This window comes from Rhinopithecus roxellana, chromosome 14 (genome assembly GCF_007565055.1).
Source record: "Rhinopithecus roxellana isolate Shanxi Qingling chromosome 14, ASM756505v1, whole genome shotgun sequence".
Lineage (NCBI taxonomy): Eukaryota > Metazoa > Chordata > Mammalia > Primates > Cercopithecidae > Rhinopithecus > Rhinopithecus roxellana.
The window spans coordinates 22,429,533-22,455,016 of NC_044562.1; the positions used below are offsets into that span (position 1 = coordinate 22,429,533).

The 25,484-nt window shown below is 41.9% G+C and overlaps 1 protein-coding gene and 1 non-coding gene across 6 annotated transcripts in view; one reads left to right on the forward strand and one right to left on the reverse strand.

Moving 5' to 3' along the window:
* RHBDD1 (rhomboid domain containing 1) overlaps positions 1-25,484 on the reverse strand; it is a 180,826-nt gene that overhangs the window by 43,070 nt on the left and 112,272 nt on the right. The gene's annotated exons all lie outside the window — the stretch shown is intronic.
* LOC115893373 lies at positions 8,844-8,978 on the forward strand. The gene has a single exon (XR_004053385.1). It is a non-coding gene; the product is annotated as a small nucleolar RNA SNORA48 (small nucleolar RNA).

Genomic DNA, 25,484 nt, shown 5'->3' on the forward strand with positions numbered 1-25,484 from the left:
AGAAAAAAGAGTGCAAATTGAATATTTGAATTAAAAAAAAAGATGACCATGAAAAGGCACAAAGTGCGTTGCTGTTTAGACCAAGTGTAACAGTGTTCTAGAATTGTTTCTATGGATCTGAAGACAGATTAAGGGCAAGTGACTTGGCAAAAGGCCTAGACCTGTTTTCAGATAATTATTTCAGAGTAGAAAATATAAGGGCAGTGAGGACACTACACCAACATGATGGATCTAAGTGGAACACACTTCTATGAGTCATTTATAGCTTTAAATACTATAGAGAAAAGAATGCATAAAACATGTCCAAACAGCCTCTTTTTGATGTGGTGAACTCTTTTAAAACCGCATTGTTCAAATTTAAGTTAAAATGCAAACTCCTCAAGTTTACAACGGTACTACTGGAGGAACTCAATATAAAAGTACAACTGTTAAATTTCAAAGACAAGACTTATAACCTTAGAACAACAGGGCAATTCCCAGTGTGAACTTATGAGCTGCTAAACCTCAAAAGATTTCTTCAATTAGCAATGAAGACTCTTGACATACTTGCAGCCTGATATAGGAGCTGCTCTTTATATAATTTGGGGTGTATGAGAACTTTTCCTTACTTTTATTTACCTCAGATGACAACTATTATGCTTCTCCCTGTGCAGCGTTTGATCCTGCTAATTACGCTACAGGGCCAGGATGGTGTTTCACCATTCACCATCACTCCTGGGGCAGGCTACAAATTATACATAATGCACTGCATTCTAATTGCTGCATTGTGAACTTCGCTCGCCTTTCCAACACAAAATACCAACATCTAAGTTGTTTTATTATAAAAAACCATAAGGGATTCTTTTGGATTATAAACATCTGAAGACATAACATTCTCATGAATTCCAGCCGGCTATTTTGGACACTCAGTGGGGCAGACAAGGCTGAAAAGCAAAGCAAATACACTTCATATTCGTGTTTACAAAAAAAAAGGAGGTGGCAGTCATGAAGGCAAGACTGTGTTAAATGCAAAACTAAAGGGAGGGGGAGCTTGCTGAAGGGGAGACACAAACTGAACTGGGAAACCAGAGATGCCAGACATCCAGTGATGCTCTTTGACTTCTCTGGGCCTCAAATTCCTCATTTCCAAAACAAAGGCATAGAAACAAATGACCACAAAGATCCCTTTTTACATGAAGACAGGCACTCAGGAGAGCAGTGGCTTGTTTCTGAGTCCCATTTGTGCGGCTAGCCTTATCCCTGCCTGAAGGGTAAACCAGGAACCCGAGTCTTGTGCCACACAAGAGGCCTCTGCCATCTACCCTGTTTGTTTGGGGTCTCTAAGAAAAAGATCATGGCTCTTTCAATGGGAAGAGGGGATCAAAATAAATGAAGCCTCAGTTTTATATATAAAATGCTGCCAAATGGAGAAAAATAGCAGAGCAGTATGGTGGTCACTGAAATTTATCACTGCCCTTGTGCCCTAGGGCCAAGAGGCCTCACTCCAGACACCTACCCGATAGGCCCAAGTCATAGTACCTTGTGCCTACAGCACTTACAAGCCATACCCAGGCCCCTGGTAAGGTACTCCTAATCCTCCCTTCTCTCCTCCTCTCAAAATAAGACAATAGCCTGATGTGTTAAGTCAGACTGGGGTCTCTTCTCTTCCTCTAGACAAGCTTAAGGTAGCGGCAGCACTGCACAGAACTGTGTGCGTTCTTCATCAGTGTACGGTGGTGAGTCTCCTACACATTGAAGATGGGATGGTCAAAGAAGAGGAAAAGGCAGGGACAGGTTTCGAGGTAAGGAGGTGTGGGTAAAGCTCACACATTTCGATAATTTACAATAAATCGTTACTATATCGGGATACTGGGATACTGCTCCTTTGATGTTGCTGCATGTCAAAGCAGCTGAAGCAGACGTCTCATCTTGGACTTGGGAAGTCATTGACTAGGCATCCTCATTTCTCTTTGTCTAGTGGTGTCTCCGGGGGGTGGGCATATCCAAGATCTAGTATGACCAGAGGACACGGACAAGGTGACAGAGGACTTAAGTGACAATGGACAACAGCTCCACATCTGGACTGCCCCAGAAGCCCTGCTTGGCTACTAAGTTCGGGTTGGCCTTGAGGGAACAGCAGGCTGTGCTCTCATACCTTCCAAGTGTCCCTGGTACCCAAAACTTGGGGCTTTGCACCTCTGCTCCAATCCATACTGCACATAGTCTCCAAACCAAACAGTCAGGACTTGTGACCAGACAGGCCCTGTTATGCTAATGGAGGCAGGAGACCTATTTTCAACTGGAACCATAAGTGTGACTGTCCCCCAGATCTAGATACAGAACACAACACCCTGGGGCCACTTATATTACTCCTGCAGCCAAATGCACTCAATCAGATCCCTCAGAGGGACAAGGTAACCTTGCTTGCTATCTATTGGCGACAATGAAATCTTGCTTTTGTGTATTATCTCTTTTCAAATATTTCCCAAATAATACGTAGTTCCTAAGCATCATCATAACTTTTAATATGTCAGTACACAAGGCAATACTTAAGGAGTTTATGTATAGATCATTGTCGAAAATTCCAAGCCTAACAGATTTTAAAGAGTTCCTTCTTCATGTAGAAATAAATGCATTTCCCTGCATTGGACAATAGTTTGACACCATCTTTAAATCCAAGCAGATTCCCCTGTTCTGTACCAAACTCCCCCTTTCATTAGGAGGACTGACAAGGTTTTCTATCATCTGAATAGGACTGCTTCTGGGTGGCCCCGGCGGGGAAATGAGAAAGAATGAGGAAAATCAAGAAGTTGCTCCCTCTAGGAGCCGGGCCCTCCCTCACCCCATGGCCATTCTGAGGAAAGCAAACTGTCATTGAGTTCGGACCTCCCTCACCTCCAACTTTATTGAGGTCTAATTGACAAATAAAATTGTGTAAGTTTAAGCTATACAACGTGATGATTTTATAGATGTATTTACAGATGTGTGTGTGTGTGTCTGTGTGTGTAGTGAAATGAGTACCACAATCAAGTTAGTTACCTAATCGATTCCATGTTTTCTACATGGTCCTCTCATATCATGTTTCTACATGGTCCTCTCATTTATCATTTATCATTCTGGGGTACCATATTAAATCTTGGGAGGCCCTAGGAGAGCTCAGATCTGAAAGATTTTATGTTAGAAATGGAAATATCAACTAATGGAAGGAGGAGCTGGTGGTTTTAAAAACATAATCTTCTTGCTACCCACTAAGAGTCCCAGTTCTCTCCACGTACCAAGGAGTCACTGCTGCAGGTTCACGTGTGGCCATCAGAGCAGTGGAACTAGGTCTTTGTCTGTGCCACAGGAGCACAGCCTGGAAGGGATACATGGCCTGAAAATGGTAATGGGAGCACCAAGATCTCCAGGATGTGCCTGAGCCATGCACTGGCTAGGTACCTGAAAAGAGTGATCTCCAATTACACAATGACACCATGAGCACTGTATGGTTCACGACTCTCAGACTGCAGTGGGTATCCACCCTGCTCTTGGGTGCGGGACACTAAAGAGGATCCTGGTGCCTGGAAATCTATGCAAATCACTTCCACAGGTACATTTCCATTTATTTTACAGCCAAACCAGAAGAATCTAATAACTAGATGTCTCTTTTGTACATCCTTGTTCAATGAAAAAGTGACTCTAAAGAAGTTAATACCTTGACACTCAGGACTCAAAAGGGCAACACCCATACAATACTCTGGGCTCAAGTCCCTCTTCAGCAGAACCTCCCCACATTCTATGCACAGGGCAGAGAAGACTCAGAATGCTAATTATTTCCTTGAAGTGTTACACCAAGTGCTATGTAAAAAGGAATCGCAGGTGAGACAAATGCTGGCCATCTGTCAAGGCCTGTGAAACTGGGTAAGGAGGCAAGCATGTGGAAAGGCGGTGAGGGGCTCTGGGCCTCTTCCCCACAAAACCCTCAAGCTCATTGCAGAGAGGCAGCCACTCTGCAACCAAAGAGCCCAAGTGAACGAAAAGGAGACTCTCAGGGGTGGGCAGCTAGGAGGGTGAACAGGCAGAATGATCATTCTAACACAGAGTAGCCTTATTCATGGGCTCTGGGGTTGCTCTAACACTCACAGGAATGCTGCAAGAAAGATATGATCTACCTCACTTCTGCTAGTGAAGGAGGCAGGTCAAGGCCCCTCTCATCTGGTTTTCACTTGCTCAGACAATAACAATGATAACAAAATGCTTGCTGCTTCCAAGAATGAACATCTCCGTCTGTTTACTCTTGATCTAACTTACCTTTGTCTCTGGAAGAAAACAATTCAAACATAAAATGTTAGAGAGGTCCTTGCTGAAGGGGACTAGGCAGGGAAGAGAGTGAATATTACATCTAGGAATCATTTTATGAACTACCCCTAAGGCGTAGAGCTTTGCTCTTGATCAGTAAGCACCAGTCTTAGAATGGGGACAGTTGGGTAAATGGCAAAGCAAATGAGGAAGCAGAGTGGAAAGGGGAATAGTCAAATACCCACTTCCCAACTTTCTCAGACAATGAGGCCAGACATGTCCCCCAGGTACCCATTTCGTGGTCACCAACATCTCTAGCACAGGAAAATGTCTTACACAATTTTTTTGAGTAATTATTTCCTGGACTTGATGCCAGGCAATTCTCAATCTTTCTCTGGGGAGGATATACTTTGGGATTCCTGCTACAAATTAAATGGTTTGGATGAGCTTAGAAGAAGATCATTTAAGGACAATCAACACTATAGAGTTTTGTGCACACACACACACACACACACATATACACACACAAACTGCAAAAAAGAAATACTGAAAGTGAACAAGAACCCCGAGGCTGAAGTCCAGGGAGGAACTTTTGTGAGGAAGGAGGGCAGCCAGAGGGCACAACCCAAACTCAGGTAGGGGTCTGAATCTCTACTCTGAAATCCAGGCCTACCAATAGATTAAAACGTAAATACAGAAAATCATATAGCAATGGGGGGAACCTAAAGGTTTGCATGCTTAATTTTTTTTTTTGCTACAGGCTTCCTTCCTTTCTTTAACTTTAGTTGATAAATGGAGGGATTTGGTCTTCTGAATACACATGGTAACTTGTGAACCTACCTATAACCCAACCAAAAACTGACAAAAAGCAAAACATTTCAAACAGACTTCATGAAAGGCACCCTCGAAGAGCAAGAGCCTGGCCAAGTGTGAGCAGAGAGTCCCTGGACTCAAGAGATAGTCTGTGCTGCTCACTGTCAGGTCACTATCACAGGTGTCCAGTCATTATTTGCTGAATGACTGACTCAAAAACTCCATAGATGGAGGGCAAGTTCCACCATTTCCAGCTCCTGCCTTGACCCAGAAACTCGGCCCATGAAGTAGCACTGCAGGGTTTTGAATGTGGCCCACGTCTGCCCTGGTGCCATCTAGTGACCCTGGGAGTCCAGATGAACTGGGTGGAGCAGCCTTCCCAGGCCCTCTCATAGGGGAAGATCCCTTTTTCCAGGCAGCATAGCAGGGCTGAGAAAGAAGACGATGGTTTTGCTCTTTAGGTAATTCCCATCTCTCTCTTCCCTCCTCTCATTTAGCACCTTTGTGTTTCTTTGTCAAGAAGTGGGCTTTTTCCATCAATGATTGACTGGATAAAGAAAATGTGGCACATATACACAATGGAATACTATGCAGCCATAAAAAAGAATGAGATCATGTCCTTTGCAGGAATATAGACGAAGCTGGAAGCCATCATCCTCAGCAAACTAACACAGGAACAGAAAATCAAACACCACGTGTTCTCACTCGTAAGTGGGAATTGAACAATGAGAACACATGGACACAGGGAGGGGAAGAGCACACACCAGGGATTGTTGGGTGTTAGGGGGCAGGAGGATGGAGAGCATTAGGACAAAGACCTAATGCACGTGGGGCTTAAAACCTAGATGACAGGCTGACAGGTGCAGCAAACCACCACGGCACATGTGTACCTATGTAACAAACTTGTATGTTCTGCACATGTATCCAAGAACTTAAAGTAAAATTAAAAAAAAAAAAAAAAAAAGGAGGGGGCTTTCGCTTTCTCTCTAGTTTTCTGTCATGTTCAATAAGTTCCTTTCCACCAAATTTTAGAGCTTTGAAGAAAGGCTACAAAAATTCACCTTTGGATTAAAAAAAAAAAATCATATCTCACCAAAACACACAAATCACATGACAGATAACTTAGAGCAAACGTCTAGTATTCTAAAGAAAACAAACCAAAAGAAACAACAGGCAAAAAAACACTCTCTGGTTTTGTCAAGAAACTTGTCTGAATATTTGAATATTAGTAGCCACATTTATCCCATATTTGCAAGGCAAAAAACTAAACTATAGCAACTAAACAGAGAGAAAAGAATGGAGTATGATCTGAAAGTGGCTACTGCTGCTTCATGAAGCTATCAGAAGTCAAATATCCTGGTAGTCTATTTTTTCTCATGCCTTAGCTGTAACAGAGAAGAAAACTGGCTTGGAGCAAAACAATGAGAAATGAGGAGGAACACACTTTGACACAGAGCTTGAAGATGCTCGTTCTGCTTCACTGTGATGGCAGTGCAAAGAAAATGAGCCCGCAGAGGGTTCAGATGTCCTTCGACACCAGACTTCGCCACTTACTTGTACTTCACTTATTTGTTACTTCTTCTATTCCTTCTCTCACTCACTTGCACATTCACCAACAAGTATTTATTAAGCACCTGCCTCGGTTCTGCCACAGGTGTGAGGAGGAGAACAGGAGTGAATGAGAACAAAAGGCGGCTTCAGCCACTGTAGGGACAGCACTCAGGGAGGGTGAGGTTTTTAAAGGCCCATGAAAATGTTCCAGACCTCAAAATAATTAGTTGGCTCCAAAATGAAAAAAGAAACTATAAAATTAGAAGTAATACACATTTAATTAAGTGTCTATGAAATATACCATCTCAACTATTTACAACTCAACTCACATATATGATGATATATATTATACACGGGATCTGTGGGACAGATATGAGATTGCATATGTTTTAATACACTTGAAATGACATGGGGCAGAGCTTTCAAAAGTAAAATTCCACGAAGGTCCTCAAATGTCCCCACATGATGGGCAGGACATCCCTCCTCTCCGAGGCACACTCCAGCTCCCAAGATCGCCTTGTGAAATCCTGAAGAAAGTCGCATCCCTGAGCCTCAGTTTCCTTACGGAAACAAAATAAAACCATGGTCCTCTGGGCAGTTTTGAGAACCAAGTAAAAAAAGTACACTGGAAAGTATTTCATGGGCTGGCAGAGATGAAAAGAAAAAGTGTGAACTCCTTACATCTTTATTCCTCCAGGTGGTGAAGGCCTCTCGCTATGTTTGATGCTACACACCTGCTGCCCGAGCAGGCACTCGGAAGGGAAACGGATCTCTACACTGCCTAAAAATAAGGCTGCTTCCGTGCCCTCTGGCAGCCAACAGATGTTCACGATGGACAAATTCACACACAAACCAGGATGCTTCGTGTACAGATAAAACTTGGTCCATATCATGAGACTTCAAACAGACAAAAGGTTAAAAGGGGGTGTTGGGGGGAAAGCTTATTTTAGTAAAAAATGAAACCGTTTTTCAATTAGTTTCAGTTCTAAGCAGACACCATCTTCTATTTGCCCTAAAAATGAGAAGCTAGAGACTGCTCCTCAATTCAGTTTTATTTCTCTCTTTTGTTGACACTTTGAGAAACACCTTAATTATCCCGGCTAGCAACAACAGTAGGTAAAAGGGGAAAATACATTCAATTCTGGAAAGAAAGGATCACACAGCATAGCACAGAAATATATCCTAGGAGGCCATGTGATTTTATTCTTTGTCACTTTTCTCTTTTCCCTTTTCATCTCATGGACAACCATTTGGGGAATGGGGTAGGAGAGGGCTGGGGTGATGATCTGACCAGGTTAAAAGTGGCCCAGGACATAAAATAAAAAAATGAAGGAGGGGGAACAGTTACAAACTTCTGAAAATAGAAACTGACTGCCTCAAATGTGTTACTCCAGTACACCAGACCCTCCTTCTGAGTTCAAGATTCCCTTTGTGTCTCACCACAGGATGTGTTAAGATGATATACAGTGTGTTTAAATAAAACAAGAAAACAAACCAAGAAAAATTTAGCATTATGAAGAATGAGCGTCTACTAAAAATACTCTAAAATGACTTCAAACATGAAATCACATTTAAAAAATAATTTTTTAATGACTTAGGCATAAGTGACTCAGGAACATATGGATTAAATTTCCTTCAAAATGCATATGGCTTTAACAACTGGGGGAGACTTGTTTGGTTTGTAGGACAGCACTCTGAAAAGGAAAGAAGGCTGTCAAACGGTACTCACGTTAGCATCATTTTCTGGTGCTTTCTTTGGTGACGGAGTCAATTGGCCATAATGGCCATTACCTAAGAAACTTGGAACAGCTTCCTTGGACTTAGTTTAACTCCCTTTCCCTATTTAGGCAAAGTATTCAACACGTTTATAATAAATGACTCTCCCTCACCCCTAATATCTCAAGCATCAAAAACAGGTCTACTTCTGTTTAAAAAAAAAAAAAAAAAAAAAAAGGCTGAGCCGTCTTAGCCCAGAGCAAATGGCTATTGCCTCTTTGTGACAGTTGGGCACAGACTTATATACAGGGATGTTTTTCATTCTTTTAGCCCATTAGGAACTAAGGTCAAGAGACTGTCACTTTTTTTTCTTAAAAACACAAATTTTAGACAAAACCTGCAACAATCAGGCTCTGTGTTACCTGCCGAGCCTTGGTTTTTATCACACCAACCTCACACTCTCACCAATGCTACTGTCGCCACCACCGTGACTATAAAACACCTCAGGGTTCTGATGCGGGAAGAGTAGCTTCTAGTTGGTGGTGCCCATCTCACATCAGCCAGAGACAAAGCAACCCCTTGTTTATCCCTGCTTGACTTTTGGCCTGTGCCTATGCCTGGTCCATGCCTTGGACACATGGATGGTTAAAGAAAGAAAGAAAAAAATCCCTTAGCAATCATAGTGCTTACTGTTTCCAAAAGGCACCCTCAAATATCATTTCCTTCCATCTTGGAGAACAGTTATGACAAGTACTGAACCCACTTCTTAGATGAGGAAATTGAGAGCTGAGGTTCAGGGAAAAGCCACATAGCAACAACTAGCCATTCTGCAAACACTGATTATACTTTCATGCCTTGGCTTCTTTTATTGTTTCCGTTGGTTAATTTTTAATATCACCCCCTCAAGAAGGCCAACTACCCCACTTAAAAATGTCCTGTTTTCAAGGGTCAGAACAAATGCCACGTTTTCAGAGAAAGTGCTCCAACATTGAACCTCCAAGTGCGATGCTCTTTTTTGTGTGTCAAGGGGGCTAGGTTACCATCTCAGGTTATTCAATTAAACACTAATCAGAGTGCTGCTGTGAAGGTATCTGGCAGATGTGATTAAAGTCCATAGTCAGCTGACTTTAAGGGAGATTATTTTAGATAATGTGGATGAGCCTAACTCAATTGGTCAAAAGGCTTTAAGAGCAGAGCTGAAACTTCCCTGAAGAAGAAGAAATTCTGCTTGCGGACTGCAGCTTCAGCCATGCGCCTGAGAGTTCCTGCTCACTCTTCTTGATGGCCTGCCCTACAGATTTTGGACTTGCCTGCTCAGCCTCCACAATCGCGTAAGCACTTCCTTGCAATAATAGCTCTTAATATATGTCTCCACTGGTTTTGTCTCTTGGTTGAACCTTAACTGATAAACCAGGTAATATCCCCTCTGTGTTCCTACAGTTTATACAACTCTTACATCATTTCCAGCTTATTGCTGGTACTGTAACTTCTTTGTAGGTAGTCTCATGTCTCCTATCTTTGTAAACCACAGAGCACTAAATATGTGCTGCAAGAATTAAATTATATTATGCAAGAGCCCAACAGAGGGTGCTTCACCTCCCTATGAGATAAGTAAAACTCATCCAAAATGCTCATGAAGAGATATAAGTAGCAAAAGAGCCTCATGGCCTTAGAAGTAATTTTACTGAAGAAATATTACTGTCACCTACCAACAGGTTACAGAGTTTCCCTTCATTGTACAGGACAGTCCTGTGCATGCAGGGTATTTAACATTCCTGGGTCCCTGGCACTGAATGAAAATTATATCCCCTTTATCCCGACTCCTATCATTTCAACAACCCAAAAGCCCTCTCACACACACGTTTGCAAATGCCTGTTGGGGGTGTGGACACACTACGCCCTTCTCTAGCTAAGAATTATCTTCTTTCCACTATAACAATTAAAATGTATCAAGCTACAGAGAGAAAAATTACTACAACAATGACTTCTACAACGAGTTGTAGAATTACAGATCAGAAAAGTGGAATTCCACAAATAGATTATCATGAAGGCCAAAAGGCCCTCACATGCATAAAGTCAGAGGTGGGATAAGAATTCTCAACTTCAGATATTTTATTCAGGCTAATTTATATAATCTCTTTATTAATTCAACAAGTACTTAACAGCCCTCCTATGAGCCAGACATAGTTTGTTACCAGATCATGGGAAAAAAGCTAGGAAGATTTTCATCAAGTATGGAGGGTACACTTGGGATATCCTAACTTGAAATATTTGTTATGTGGGATTTATGCAATTTACTCTTGGGAACTGAAGCCACCTCACAAGGAGTTGGTCCATCTTCTATAACAGATCTCAGATGATCCAGATCTGCAACACAGCATCATCAGGGACTCTGTTAGAAAAACAAATTCTCAGACCCAATCCCAGAACAACTAAATCAGGAATTCTGAGAGTGGGATCCAGCAATGGTTCTCAAATTTTAGTGTACAACAGAATCACACCTGCAGAGCTTATTAAAACACAGAATCCTGCATCTCATACCCAAAGCTTCTGGTGCAGTAGATCTCCCATGCTCCACAACCCACCCTACTCCCATTTCTACCAAAAAAAAAAAAAAAAAAAAAAAAAGTAAAAAGGATGTGTGGCCTATGCCTGTAGTCTCGGCTGGCTATCCACCAGGTTGAGGTGGGAGGACTGCTTGAGCCCAGGAGTTTGAGGCCACTGTCCAAAAATGTGCATTTCTAACAAGCTTCCAGGCAACACTTTTAGAATTAGTGCTCTAGATCTGCACTGATACAATGGCCACCAGGCACACATAGCTACTTAAATTTATATGAATTAAAATTATGTATAGCTGAAAACTCAAATCCTCAGTTGCACTAAGTTGTACTTATTTCTACATCCTCACCTCCTATTATCCATTTGTAAATATATTCCACATGCTCAGCACTTGTGGCTAGTGGCTACCATATTGGACAATGAAAACACAGAGCACGTCCGTTACTGCAGATACTTCTAGTGAACAGTGTTGCTTTTGGGCTACTGAGGAGGCCCCTAGAAGAATCCCTTCTATCTAGTTAGGTACCATAGGCAGAGAAAACTGATACCAAGGATGAGCCTTACGGTGAAGAGTGCAAGGACAGATGGCCCAAATTGCAGGCATTGCTTGTGATTGACCTGATTCTCACCTGGGGAACTCTCCATAGCTCCAAGATGAGTAGCATCAAGGATCTATTTATTTAACACTAGTTAACTACTCTCCTAAATAATGCTGGAAAAGCTACCAATTTACTGAGACAATCATATGGTTTTTGTTTTATGTGGCGAATCACATTTATTGATTTGCGTATGTTGAACCAACCTTATATCCCAGGAATGATGCCTCCTTGATCATGGTAAATTAACTTTTTGATGTGCTGCTATATTAAGTTTGCTAGTATTTTGTTGAGGATTTTTGTGTCTATGTTCATCAGTGATATTGGCCTGTGGTTTTTTTCCATTGTGTCTTTGCTATAAGCTTTGTGCTTTTTCAAGCAGTTGCGGTTCTCCTGTCTAGCCCGCTGCCTCTAGACTATGCTGTAAGTCCTCTCAATAAACTCTATGTCTTGTTCACTGGCTCTGGGTCTCTTCTGTAGCCTGTCAAACATGATGCCATCCCTAAAAGTCAACAGGGGTCCAGGATGATGGCACATGGAGCTCTACTAAGTCTCTCAATTTATACAACTCCGAGACTGAACTCTAATTCCTGTAAACCTGAACTACTTCCAACTTTCCAGTGGTTTTGGCCAAAAACCTTAGTCATTCTTCACTTCTCTCTCTCACAATTGCAAGCATTCTGTCCAAAAATCCTTTTATTTTACCTGCAAAATGTGTCCAGAAGCTGACCTCTTTATACCTCCTCCACAGCTACTACCTAAGTGCAGCCGCAGTCCTCTCTTGCCTGGATTACTGCAGTGGACTCCTAACTGGTCTTCCGCTTTTACCCTTGCTGCTTCTATCAGTTTCCTAGGGTTGCTATAACAAATTATCACAAACTGAGTTCCTTAAAACAACAGAACTTTATTCTCTTGCAGTTTGGGAAGCCAGAAGTCTGACATCAAGGTTGTTGGCAGGGTTGGTTCCTTCTGGAGGCTCTGCAGGAGAACCCATTCCATGCCTCTAGCCTTGGGTGGTGCTGACCATCCTTGGTGTTCCCTGGCTTGTGACTGCTCTCCAATCTGTCTTCACATGGCTCATTCATGTGTGTCTGCTTTCTCCATTTCTGTCTCTTATCAGGACACCTGTCCCTAACCCAGGATGGTCTCATCTTGAGATCCTTACCTTAATTATCTGCAAAGAGCCTTATTTCAAATGAGGTCATACTTGGAGGTTCTGGGTTGTCATATCTTTCGGAGGATAGCATTCAGCCCACTGATGCTGCTCTATAAATTATTCTCAATACAGTAGCCACAGTGATCTTTCTAAGTTGAATTAGATTATGTTACTCCTTTGTGCAAAACCCTCTAATGGGTCCATCTCATTCAGGGAAAAATCAGAGTCCTAGATGGCCTACAAGGCCCTGTGTGACCTGGTTCTTATTTCTACATCCTCACCTTCTACTATCTGTTTATAAAGAACAGTGGCTCTCACTAGTGGATGTAAAAAGAAGTGAAAGGTTTTGAGATGTATCTTGAGTTACCATCAAGAAGGCTTGGTTACTCACTACGTCCAAAAGGCCACACTTGGAATGAGCTGCAAAGGTATAAAAGAATTATAAATTCAGTTTGTACATGATGCATCTGAGATGTCCTTGAGTACATTTATATGTAATTTTAGAAGCTCAGAAAGAATACTGGCTGAAGAGATAAATTCGGAAGTTGCCAGCATATAAATAGCAACTAAAGCCTTGGGAGAAGAAAAGAAGACCTAGAATTAAGTCATTAGGGAGGCTGATATTCAAAGGTAAAGTGGAGGTGGGTGGGCCTGCAAAGAAGACCCAGGAAAGAGACCAGACCACAGCGGGAAAGCCAGGAAAGTGTGACACTGGGAAAATAAGAAAGAAAAAAAGGAATGGTTTCAAGGAAGGAGTAGTTAACTATGTTAAGTAAATTTGGGGAAGCAAAGTGACTCCAGGCCTTAGCGACATAGAAGGTGCAGGGGAACTTAGCTAGAACTGTTTCATTGGAATAATGGGAGTAGCAACACGATTGTAGTAGTAGAGGCAAGATTCAAAGTTGAAGAGGACAATATGAATGGAAATGGAAAGGCAAGGGATGGTTACTGAAAGGCTGCTATGGGTTATTGCATACTCACTTGCTCTCTTCCTCTCTCTCTCAAGATAGGAGAGGACAGAGACTAAGAATATGTTTCAGTGTTGATGGAAGGGATCCAGTAGAGACTGAGAGGCTGAAGACACAAGGGAAAAGGGAATAATCAATGACAAAATATTTTTCTGAGAAGTTGGGGTAGGTGGGTGAAGGATTAGCTTTTGATAAGGGAAGAAGACTTCCCTGCCCAGGTGTCAGGAAGGAACAAGTTAAGTAGGGGGTGGTGAGTACAGAATAGGTACATTTGTAGTTTTCATGATGGGAGGTTGGGGGCATTACCTAGGGGTGGATTCCAGTTTCTTAGGGAAGGTCTAGGATAGTTGACAGGTTAATGTGCATGTGTAATAGGCTCAGTCTGCTCTGCTGAGTCATGTTCTCTAATAAGGCTTAGCTGCCAGATCCACGTTCCAAGAAGCCTAGTGGCCAGGCTCACTCAAGTCTGGGATTTTTCCAGGTAAGTGGAAGAAAGGCTGAGAAGCAAGGACATGGAAGGTATTTATAAGAACCAGAAATCTAAGCAGCGGAGGGAGGAAAGCAAGACCACAAAGTAAGGAATCAATGAACTGGAAAGGAAGACAAAGAACACTGGGAGTTGATTACTCAGAACACTGGAGTCACCTGCGAGTAATCAGAACTTCAAATGTTAAATCCATCAATGTGTGGAGAGCCCAGTGTATCTATTAACCAAAAGAAAAGTAAAGGGGTTTTAGATAAGCTACTTTACTACCAAGCACAAGTCTACTTTCTATCTAAGAGGACCAGAGGGAGCTTAATGCTGGAAAAGTAGGAAGGAGGTATTGTAATTCAAGGAATATCATTCCAAATCTGGATTCTGTACTATGATGCCTGGTAAATGATTCTAAGAAAAGGTGCTTTACTGATTTTGCTACAGCTGCTACAAGTGTTCTATATAGAAGTTTTACTGGATTATTTTACTCTCAAGCATAGTGGTTCTCAACCAGGGGTGATTTTGCTCCCCAGGAGACAAGTGGCAATGTCTGGGGACACTTTTGAGGGTCAGAACTAGGGGAGAGGTGCACTTGCATCTAGTGGATAGAGGCCAGGGATGCTACTTAACACCGCACAATACACAGGACAGTCACACTCACCTCCACAAGGAATCATCCAGCCCAAAGTTCCAATAGTGCCAAGGCTGAGAACCCCTGCTCGAGAACAAAAGCACTTGAAAAAGCAGGCTATTTACATCCAAGAGAAGAGGGCTCAAATCGGGATCAAAGTAACCAACCATCTTCAAATTTTCTGTACCATAAACCTACCAGTGGCCTAAATAAGACTATCTTCATTTTCAGAAAAGGCATCAAAATAGGCAGAAAGGTACAAGCTTTACATGTGAGAAAGCATATGGTAGGTACCTAATGCCTTCCTCCTCCCTTGTCTGCCTTTTCTCATTTTCTTGTTTCTTTCTGGAAAGATTATAATCTGTGTTCTTCACTAGTTCCTGCATACTGGAACATTAAATTGCAACCACAAATTAATTTCAATAAAATCTTCTTACAAGAAGTAAATATAAAAGTCTGAAGAATTTAGTAAGATGGCCTTTTGCCCATATACAGAAATGATTAAAGACTAGACTGCGATTACATTCTGAGCAGAGTAACATAATTAGCAAATTTATGAATGGGTCTCCTTTTCACAGTTCTGTCAGGGCTAATTACTTGTATTAATTAGAACTGTCAACACATGAATATGCTTGTTGAAGCCACTTCCTATGGTAAAATATGAGACTTGTAAATATCAAGGCACTTGGAAAGACGCAAAGACTTTCATTTATTAGCAACTCTAAATGATGCAGAACCACTGACTGCACAATGAGCCTTGGGAATTGACTGTAAATAGATTCCTAGTTAATGAATTTGCTATTTTTTCTTTCTCGCTTAGGCATTAGTCTCAGTTTAGCCTTTGGATGAAATGTCCAATATATCACCACTTTAGACTGCAGCAAGGATAAGGAAAGAATTCCACAGGATACTGGAAAGAGTAGCTGGGATGTCTAAGCTAAGCAGGAGGGAGTTCCCATCTCTTCTCTGATTGGTCTGAAATGGGTGTAAAATGAATTTTAAGAAATGATGAAGTGACAGGGGAAAGACACCCGAGGCATTAAGAATGACAGACTGAACATCAATTATAAGTCTATTTGAACCTGAGTAAGTGGGCAAGTTACTTAGCCTCTCTGCACCTTGGTTGCCTCACCTGAAAAATGGGGATCGCAAAAACAGGGACAGCAACAGAACCTGTAATGGGTTACCGTGAGCCTTATACAAGTTAATGTGTGGAAAGCAGGCAGACCAGTGGTCAGTACAAGGTATGTACCAGCTGTTACTGTTTTCATATTATCATCATCTGGATGGGGGTGGAAACACAGAGAACTGAGCATTACTAAAATTAGATATACGGGCAATATACAGAGTGGTTAAGAGCTCTAGAGTCAGATAGGGCTGGGTTCACACCTGACTCCATCACTCACTCAGTTTCCTCTCTGCCTTAATTGTACCTTACTTCATGAGTTCTTGTGAAAAGTAAATGAAAAAAAATGCATGAAATGTACTTGATATTCCTGGTACATAAAAGGGACTTGCTAAATGTTACTGCTTAAGTATTCATTACCTTTATTATCTTTTTGGAGAAATCTCCAAAATTGATTGAAATGGAAGTAAAAAGAACGATTTCTGTAAGTGACCTAAGATAGGTGAGGAGAGAAAACATGTGGAAGAGGAGAAAGAGAAAGAGGTAAGAAAAGGAAACAGACCCAGTGCCTTCCTGGTGCCAGTGCCCTCCATCTCCTGTCTCAGGTAAGCATCCCACTCAGCTGCCCCACGAGGAGGGTATAATATACCTCCCTACCCACAAAATACCCATAATCCCTTAGGACCCCATTCACAGAAAAAAAAACTTGTATATGAACATTTATTATAATATTATTCATAATAGCCAAAAAGTAGAAACAACCAAACAAGTTAGGTAGGTATATGTTTTCATTTCTCTTAAAAACCAATGATGAATATATTCAGGTTAAACTGTATGTTTAACCTTCTGAGGAACTTTCAGACTATTGTCCGAAGCAGCTATACAATTTTACAATCCTATCAGTTTTGGGTGAGGGTTCTAATTTCTCTTTATCCTTGCTAGCCTAAGGTTGCCTTTAAAAATAATTATTATAGCCATCCTAGGGGATGTGAAGTGGTATCTCATTGTGGTTTTGATCAGAATTTCCTTGATGGCTAATGGCATAGAGCTTATTTTCATGTGCTTGTGGGACTTCTATATATCTTCTTTGGAGAAACGTCTATTCAGATCATTTGCCCATTTCTGAGTGGGCTGTCTTTTGGTTATTGAATTGTAAGAGTTCCTTATATAGACTTGATAAAAGTCCCTTATCAGATACATGGTTTGCAAATATTTCCTCCCAATCTGTGATGATCTTTTCACTACTTTTTTTTCCTTCTTCTTTTTTTTGGGGGTGGGGGTGGGTAAAGAGTGGGTCTGGAGACTCAAGCTGGTCTTGAACTTCTGGCTTCAAGCAATTCTCATGTCTTAGCCTTCCAAAGTGCTGACATTGTAGGCATCACGAGCCACTGTGCCTGGCCTCTTTTCACTTTTTGATAGTACCCTTTGTAGCACAAACATTTTTTAGTTTTGATAAAGTTCAATTTATCTATTTTTCTTTTGTTGTTATTCTCTTGGTGCCTGATCCAAGGTCATGGAGATGTCCATCTATATTTTCTTCTAAGACTTTTCGAGTGTTAGCTCTTACATTTAGATTACTGAGCTGGTTCCACACCTGATCCTGCATGTTACCCACTGTCAGTAGTAGCAAACCATATCAAGTGCTTGATGTGCCTTCACATCGGGCCCTTTTGGTTATTTGTGCTTAAAACAATACTGGAATCTGAGGTGAATTTCATCCTCCCTTTCTGCCTCCATGGGCAGTATCACTAAAATGAATAAAGAATCGATTTTTGCTAAGATCTATTACAGATGGGAAATCCCATAAACGTCAAAGATACCACATTGAGACCACCAATCAAGAAATATTCTTATCTTTTTCAACCTTGAAGTAGTAAGTAAACAAGAGCACAGAAGCAGGTGTGGAGGACACACATAAGCTAGAAGGACAGAGGTACACAATAAGGGGTGATTTGGCCCTGGAACATCACATTGCCAAAGAGCTGGTCTAACTGCCAGAAGCCACGCAGGTCAATGACACCACGATCCCTCTGTCTCTGTGTCATGCTTAGGATTCCTGCAGCTCACTGCTTCTGGCTAGTGTCCTTTCCTATATCACTTGCTGCAGCTTCTGTCATTTGTCCTAATGTTTCTGAGCACGGGGGAGGCAGATCTTTCTGTTAGCAGTTCTGGGGAAGAGGAAACCTAATAATTAGAAGATTCTGGGCTCCAAGTCATTTCTCTACTTGGAATTCTAACAAAGATGTCAGAGTACAAAAGATATAGCCCAAACATAGATGAACACTGACAACAACAACAACAACAAATTTTATCTTCCCAGCAGAATGTGTGACCTACACCCTGAAATCATGAGCAGGAGACCTTGGGGACTGGTGATAATAGGTAACACGTGATAACACCAGGCTTGCGTGTCTTCTGGGGAATGAATCAAATATGGAACCTACTGCTGCAGCCATTACTAAAGACACAAGGGCATGGGGGTGTCTGGAGAGGCCAGAAGACTGGCTAGCAGAGGGGACCACATCAATGCTAAAATGTGAGTCTGGGGAGAAGGCTGAATGGGACTGTGCGCCTCAGGATAGAGACAGGCACGGCTTAGTGGGGCGTGGGAGCAAGCAGAGCAAGTCCCACTTACTCACAGTGGGACTCCCAGAGGGGACGCCAAGAGATTGAGAAACAGTGTGAGGTTCCGATGGTACTTTGATAGCACAGAATTTGAATTCCACTGACTAATCATACAATCTGTGTAACTCATTTCATCTTTCTGTGTATCAGTTTCCAAATCTCTGAAATGGCACTTCGTAGGGCTGTCATGGGGATTGCAATATGTGAATCCAAGTAAAGCACTAACCCTAGCATCTGCATGTGCTAAGCACTCGGTAGATAATCGTTACTTGTTAGGGATTAAATTATGTCCTCCCCCACCAATTCATTTATGGAAACCCTAACCCCCAATGTGACTGTATTTGGAAATTCGGCCCTGAAGAGGCAATTAAGGTTAAATGCGGTGATGGGGTGGAGCCCTAATCCAACAGGACTGATGTCCTTATAAGCAGAGGGAGAGGCTCCAGGGATGTGTGTGCACAGAGAAAAGGCCAAGTGAGGACACAGTGAGAAGACAGCCACCTGCAAGGCAAGGGGCAAGGCCTCAGGAGAAACCAAGCCTGCTGGTACCTTGATCCTGGACTCCTAACCTCCAGAATTGTGAGAAACAAGCTTCTGTTGTGTAAGCCACTCAGTCTTTGGTATTTTGTTATGGCATCCCTAGCATGCAGATATATTACTGTGAACAGCAAAACCAGTACGGGAGGACACAGCTGGGCTGACATGACACTGTGGTCCCATTCTGAAAGATCAGTGACCCTAGGTACTAAAAAGCTGCATATTGTACAACAAAGAGTAACATCAAAACAACATTCAGAAAAGCTGTATGTGCCCCTGGGGTAAGGTGAGAGTGCTTAACCTGCTCTAACAACTTTTAACAAGTTTTAATGCAAAACACCGCAACCTTAACTGTGGCTTTCTAATTAATGACTTGCTACCTTACGTGGTTCCAAGATCTTGCAAAACAAGCACATGGATCCCTTGACTGAGGTTTGGGAAGGGTGTGCAAACAGGACTCCTGTCTCCCACCTTCTGACACTACCAACTGCATCTCCCTGATGACGTCATCAAGGTCTCAGGCAGAGCCAGGCAGGGCATCCAAAAGAAGAGCTCACTCCCCCTCAGCCAAGCGACTCTCCCTGAGCCCTCAAGGTCCTGTGAGTTCTTGGCCCCAGTCTACTGCCTGACTCACTGCTTGGCAACTTCTCCTGCTTTCAGTGCCCTCAAGCATACCAATCTCTCGCCCACCTTGATACTGTTGGAAGGCAAGTCCCTCTGGGTGAACGCTCCCCACTGCGCCTGCTCCCACCCCTAACACATCCCGTCATACATGTATGAACATGTGTTATATGAACATACTCTCTCCTCCCTAACCACTGGCCCCCTTCACTCCTTCTCATCTTTTAGGCCTCAACCTAAATGTTAATTATCATCTCCTTAGAAAGGTCTTTGGTGACCCTTTGTCCCACTAGTTTCCTCTCCCAATCCCATTACTTTTTCAACCATACCGATCTATTTTCTTCATAGCTCTGCCTCTAAATTTAACTACCTTTATCAATCCATCTGCCTATCTATCCCTCTGTCCATCTCGTCATCCTCTCTCCTGTCTCTTTCTCTCTCTTTATTTTTGGTTGGGGGGCGGGGTGGGCAATGATATTTAATACCAGATGAAAAGTTGAAAGAACAAAGCAACTTATTTGCTAGTGACTAGAAATCATTATTTTCTTCTAATATTTTTATTGTCACTAAAGTCTAGTTGTATCACAGGAAAGCTAAAAACTATTACCTTGTTATAAAATAATAAAAACAAAACAAGGGATTATTAAATCATGGGTTCTTAAATCTATAAGCACATTCTCTTGATCATGGTAGGTACTCCACAAATTTCTGTTGAAAAAAATGAACCTATGGTCTAAGAAATATCGATATTCCGAATTTAAAAAAATCAATCACCCTCACTATTAATAATTAATCTTCTATTAGGAAGAAACAAATCAGGCCTTAGACTTCCTTAAAGTCTCAAATTTTACACATACATTTTAGCTAACTTCTTTCCCCCAAGGGAAATTATAGATGAGAAAAACTTATCTATGTATCTCCGTCTCTCTCTTCCCCCTCCCTGTCTTCTTTACTGTCCAGTTTCTCCACTCAGGGTTTGGGTGCTGTCTGTTTTATTTACCATCCTCTCAGCACAGCACTGGAAACACAGTAGGTATTTGATCAACAGTCATTAAATGAACGCAAGCTATGAGCGCCTAGGAAGAAGAGCAGCTGACTTCCATTTAATCTCATCCTGTGCTTCAGAGGACGTGGTGGGAGGAGGATGGTGCAATGCCACTCACCCTCTTCCCACATGTGAGAGCAGCCAAAATAACCAGGTAACTAACATTAAACGTAAAATGGCAGAGATGTCCTGCTGCAGTCTTCCAATACCTGTTAGGTTGTCAGCTTTCATAATTTTGGTCTTAAGAACACATCACCAAAATGATCGCTGGAACTCGTTAAAACTTAAAATAAGTTTTAAAATAATGATCTTCCCACCTCTCTGTAGTTGTTCACAAGATGCTTCTCAAAGTGAATGTAGGTACCAGAGGATCTTACCGACAATCCTCTAAGATGGCTGGAGAATAGCTCATGATGGTCAGAATGTGCATTATTGCTTCCTGAAGAATTTAACTTTTTTGACTGTATATTATAGTTAAAACAAACTTAGGTGATAAGGTAGAAACAGCTTTGAATGGGGAGTGTAATGATGTAGATTCCAAGATAAGCCTAGGGATTGATAGGCCATGTGGCTCTGAGTTCATAACAACCTCTCTTTCTAAGGTGCAAAGTGCCAAGGGAGTCTGGACCTGGCTATTTCTAAGGCCTTAGAATAACTATATTACTGAGGACTCTGTGTAATTCTTATAGGACCAAATCGCTGCCATTTGGCTCTCAAACTAACATTTTTCCACAGTTTCAAAAAGTGTCAGCTGAGCTGTCCTTAAATGCCGCACCATGCCGTCAGGTTATAATCATCTCTAATTGGTGCTCATGTGAATTGCAACTTTCCTAACCACTAAAGACCTGAAAAAAAAATTTCATTCCTCTCTAATAAAAAACATGTCAAAAGGCAGTTTTTTGAAAGGACCACAAGCAATGATGATTAAAATTCACTGTATTAACATTCCTCATAAGTAGAGACTCAAGCCTAAAGAATACACACACAAAAAAACACCACGGTATTATACATTTTCTTAATTGCATCAATTCCAATAAGAATTGGAATGTGATGAAAGTTGGTCTTAATGGCTTCTTTTTTCATCATGGAGACAAATTAGGAAAATATTACCACTTTCCTTTCATCCATCCATCCACCCGTCCCATCCCACCCCATCCCTAAACATTCCCAATCATCTGCTGTCTTTCTCTTTGGTTAGCATTAGTTTATAGGTAGTAGCTATTTTTGTTGATGCCTTACTAGTTCCCTCCACCCACCCTGCCTCCCTCCCTCCCTGTCTCTCTCCTCCATTTGACCACATTCCCTGAGGGCAGATAATTTGGTTCTTGTCTTTCTTTACACGGGGTGGGTGTTGGGGTGGGGGAGAAGCTATCTTGCTCATACCTGGCACAATATACGTTTTCTATATGTTTTTAAATTATGTATAAAACATGGAGGACATTCAGTGGATGATACTATGTGTATCTTCAACTTAAAAAAAAAAAAAAAAAGTCAGTCCGGGCATGGTGGTGCATGCCAGCACTTTGAGAGGCCAAGGCAGGCAGATCACATGAGGCCAGGAGTTCGAAACCAGCCTGGCCAACATGGTGAAACTAAGTCTCTACTAAAAATACAAAAATTAGCTGGGCATGGTGGCGTGTGCCTGTAATCCCAGCTATTTGGGAGGCTGAGGCATGAGAATCACTTGAACCTGGGAGGCAGAGGTTGTACTGAGCTGAGATAGTGCCATTGCACTCCAGCCTGGTTGACACAGCCAGACTATTAAAAAAAAAAAAAAAAAAAAAAAGGAAGCACCCACTACCTCACTACCTTCTGCTACAGCTTCTTGGGAGATACAAAAATAAGTAAGGGCCTCTCACTTTGATTCTCAAGGAACTCTTCTCCTAAGAGGAGATAAAGACCTGTTAGCATCACCTGAGGAGCTTATAGAGCAGTTTCAGTGCTTGGGCTGCGCGCTGCCATCTCTGTGCGCGCTCCTTCACCCGGCCCCGCGAGCTACAGAGCAATTCCAGTGCTTGGGCTGCGGGCTGCCATCTCTGTGCGCGCTCCTTCACCCGGCCCCGCGAGCTACAGAGCAATTCCAGTGCTTGGGCTGCGCGCTGCCATCTCTGTGCGCGCTCCTTCACCCGGCCCCGCGAGCTACAGAGCAATTCCAGTGCTTGGGCTGCGGGCTGCCATCTCTGTGCGCGCTCCTTCACCCGGCCCCGCGAGCTACAGAGCAATTCCAGTGCTTGGGCTGCGCGTTGCCATCTCTGTGCGCGCTCCTTCACCCGGCCCCGCGAGCTACAGAGCAATTCCAGTGCTTGGGCTGCGCGCTGCCATCTCTGTGCACGCTCCTTCACCCGGCCCCGCGAGCTACAGAGCAATTCCAGTGCTTGGGCTGCGCGCTGCCATCTCTGTGCACGCTCCTTCACCCGGCCCCGCGAGCTACAGATTCTGATTTGTTCTGGGGCCAGAGCACTGCTAACATTACAAAGCTCCCCAAATGATTCCACTAGGTAGCCGGGGTTGAGAACAACCAAAATTTCTGAGAGAAACATCTCCTCTAGTTATTTAAAATTATTAGCAAAGTATATCTTTGGTCTTTCTTGAATTGTAGTCCTCGGATACATGCACAATCTCCATTAATTCACTGAAACATGCTGGACAACAAAGGTTATTCTCTTTCGTTTAGAAATCACCTGAAGACATTGCAACTATGAATATATTTAGTTCTTGATGTGAGTTGTAGCTTTCATAAAAGTTCACTCTCCTTTATTTATTCTTAACATCATCTTTAAATTCTACCTTTCCATTGAATTGGAAGATTATATAGACAGCTGTTAACTGTGGGTTGGAAAACATTAGGGATTTCATATTCCCTGGCCTTTCCCAGATATCCACTGAAGACCCTGAAAATATTTAATCATGAAATCTACATTAGAAATTCCCATAGGAAGCTTAAAGTTTGACCAGTAAATCATTAATAGCCAACACTTATAAAAATCAATTTGAAACGTTTTCATGAATATTTTACAAACAAAACTCCAATTTGCTAAATTTTCTAATTTCACTTCAATAGGAATGAGTATGAGAACAAAAAATACGAGTTAATGAAACAAAGTATTGGTAGCATTTAGCAGAATACTAATATTAATAATAGTATTATTATGTTATTGTTATTGGCTGAATTGTATATTCTCAGAATTCACATGTGGCAGCCCTAAACCCCAGTACTACAGAAAGTGACTGTAATTGGAGACAGAGCCTTTAAAGATGTGATGGAGTTAAACAGAGGCCATTAGGATACCCACAGGCGAAGGGCGATATTAGACTTTTATCTCACACCACATACAAAACTCCATTCGAAATAGATTTAAGACTTAAACATAAGACCTGACTAGATTTAAGACTTAAACATAAGACCTGAAACTGTAAACCCTACTAGAAGAAAATGGAGGGGAAGAGCTCCATCATGTTGGTCTGGGCAATAATTTTTTAGATATGACCCTGAAAGCATGGTGGACAAAAGCAAAAATAGACAGACAACATTACATAAAACGAAAAAGCTTCTGCACCGCAAAGGAAACAATCAACAAAGTGAAGAGACAACCGATGGAATGGGAAAAATTTCATGTCTGCAAACCATACATCTGATAATGCATTAATATAAAAAACATATACAAAACTCAACTCAAAGGCAAGAAAACAACCCAATTTTTAAAATGGACAAAGGACCTGAACAGACATCTCTCAAAGGATGACATAGGAATGACTAATAGGTATGTGAAAAATGCTCACTAAACATCAGGGAAATGCTAATTGAAACCACAGTGAGGTATCACCTCACACTTGTTAGAATGGCTATTATCGAAAAGATGAAAGATAAGCGTTGGAGAGGATGTGGAGAAAGGGGAACCCTTGCACACTGCTGGTGGGAATGTAAGTTGGTACAGCCATTCTGGAAAACAGCATGGAGGTTCCTCTAAAAGAACTGAAGTCAGCAGGTTGAAGAGATATCTGCACTCCCATGTTCACTGAGGCATTATTCACAATAGCAAGTAACGAACCTAAGTGTCCATCAACAGGTGGATGAATAAATAAAACGTGGTAACACATACACGATGAATACTATGCAGCCTTAAAACAGAAAGAAATCCTCCATGTTGTTGGAAATGACAACATGGAGGAACCTGGAGGACAGTACATTAAATAAAATAAGCCAGGCACAGAAAGACAAATACTGTGGGATCTCACTTATATATGGAATCTTAAAAAGCTGAACTCACAGAAGCAGAGAACAGAAGGGTGGCTACGGGGCTGGAAGCTGGGGAGACCCTGGGTAAAAGGGTATAAAATTTCAGTTAGATAGAGATCTATCTATGATACAGTGACTGTACAATACAGTGATTGTACAACACAGTGACTATAGTTGATAACAATGTATTGTATTCTTGAAAATCATTAGGAGTAGATTTTTAGGGCTCCTATCACAAAAACTAAGGATGTGAGGTAACTTATGTGAATTAGGTTGTTTAGCCATTCCACAATGGATATACATTTCAAAACACTGTGGACTACGTGAAAAATAAATACGATTTTCATCAACTAAAATAATTAATTTTTACAAATAAGGCCATTAGAGTGATCCTTAATCCAATCTGACTAGTATCCTTATAAGAGATGGAAATGTGGATGCAAAAAGGGACACTAAGGACACATGCACAGAGGAAACAGCATGGGAGGACACGGGGGAAAGGCCATCTGCAAGCCGAGGAGAGCAGCCTCAGGAGAAGCCAAACCTGTCAGCACCTTGATCTTGAACTTCC